Consider the following 1,910-nt stretch of genomic DNA (forward strand, 5'->3'; position numbering starts at 1 on the left):
AATAAAAATAAAAATGTAAAGTATGACTATTCATACCACAGGCTCCTCCCTTGCTATGCCAATTCAACAGGGTTTAAAGTGCTCACTTGCTTTCTTACATGCAAAAAAGTGTGATTATACTACTTGCAACCTCGGATGACACTCTGGCTTTTCAGTCACTCCAGGATCCAGTTCAAAATGGCCTTCCTTGTTTTCTGTAGCCTTCTGTGGCTTCTTTCCAGTTTTTATAACAGACTTTGTTTTTCTCTGCTTCCTCTTCTCAGCTAAGCACAACTTCCTGTGCCATGTTCTATAAACTTGCCACTGTTGATGAATCTTTTTATGTGCCATCTAAATTGGTCTGCTCTGTCTCATTACCTCTTGGATTCTATTTCAAATCTTAGTAGTAAACAAATAATTTTCCTTTACCTGGTACTTCCTCTTCCCCTGTAGTTCATTTCTGAATTTGGTCACTGAATTAACTTCAAACACAGCGCAAAAGTGAATGTCATCTATTTACCATCATCACATTTTGTCTCCTTTTTTCATTATTGCATCACTAATGCCAAGAACAATTCCTGACACCTAGTAAATACTCAGAATGTATTTCCTTGAATAAATTAATTAAATATCTTAGCATGTATTCTATACAATGATAGACTGCTTATGTTGATTTATAGTTTAGATTACTTTTGTTCTTCATATGCTACAGAAAAATATAAAAAAACTTCATTGAGTACTTAGAAGTTGATAAACTTCATAAAATTTTATTTCAATATACCTATCGTGGCTTGATCCAACTATAGGTATTCTTCCTTAGCAGGTTCTCTTGGTTCAGAAATGTAAGAAGGAGGATTCATTTTGTTATTTTCATTCACAAATTAAGGTACTTTATTTGGATATTACACCTAGTCTTTAATCTATAAGCTAGTCTTCAGTCAGTACAATGAATACAGTTACTTAATTTAAATGTAAACAATAAACCCCAAAACCAAACCAACCTTCTGCCGTCTAGTTGATTCTCACTCATAGTGACCTCATAGGAAAGAGTAGAACTGTCCCATAGGGTTTCCAAGGAGCGCCTGGTTGATTCAAACTGCTGACCTTTTGGTTAGCAACTGAGCTCTTAACCACTATGCCACCAGGGCTCTCAAAAGTCTTCAATCACTACAATGAATACAGTTACTTCATTTAAATGTAAACAATAGTGATATGAAAATCAAATTACTGGTGTTTATAAACATACGTAGTAAGTTACTAGGCAAGAGTTCACGGTCCAGGGAAAAAGATGCTAGCAGAGACTGCAGAGAAAATTTATAGGTACTGTCACTAATATAAGATTTGTAATTTCCAAGGAGGAGCTGGTGGATTCGAAATGCTGACCTGTTGGTTAGCAGCCAGCTCTTAACCACTGCACCACCAGCGCTCCGTGAAGATCTTAATGAGTGCTAAATTGGCAACAAGAGGAGTTTGATGGGATGAGAAAGAAAGGTTAATTGTCAGACTTCAGGTTCAAGTAGAGTCCAGGATGAGAGCATTAGGAGATGAACTCAGCAAATCCGTCTTCAGATAAGGAAAAGGCATCCACGATCCTGGGAGAGGGTGGGGAAAGAAACTAGAAGCACGAATTGAAGGAAACTGAAGGGGGGGAATACAAGAGCCAAGCTTCAGACGGTGGAAACAAGGAGACTAAAGATAGGGCCCCAGACCGCTAGTAGTAAAGGTCCAAACAGAAAGCAAACACATAGACCTTTAAATAGGAAGAGGACTGCTCAAACGTAGAAACCAACAGGGATGGGGTGCCTCTAAAAGGGCAGGAACAAAGAGGGAATCCTGAGAAAACACTGCAGTAAAGATGTGGGTGGGTAGGTCAGCATCAGATGGGAACAAATAGCCAAAGTGTTCGTGTGAATCTGTGGCTCAGAGAGAGT

This window comes from Trichechus manatus, unplaced genomic scaffold, assembly GCF_000243295.1.
Source record: "Trichechus manatus latirostris isolate Lorelei unplaced genomic scaffold, TriManLat1.0 scaffold00015, whole genome shotgun sequence".
NCBI classification, from domain to species: domain Eukaryota; kingdom Metazoa; phylum Chordata; class Mammalia; order Sirenia; family Trichechidae; genus Trichechus; species Trichechus manatus.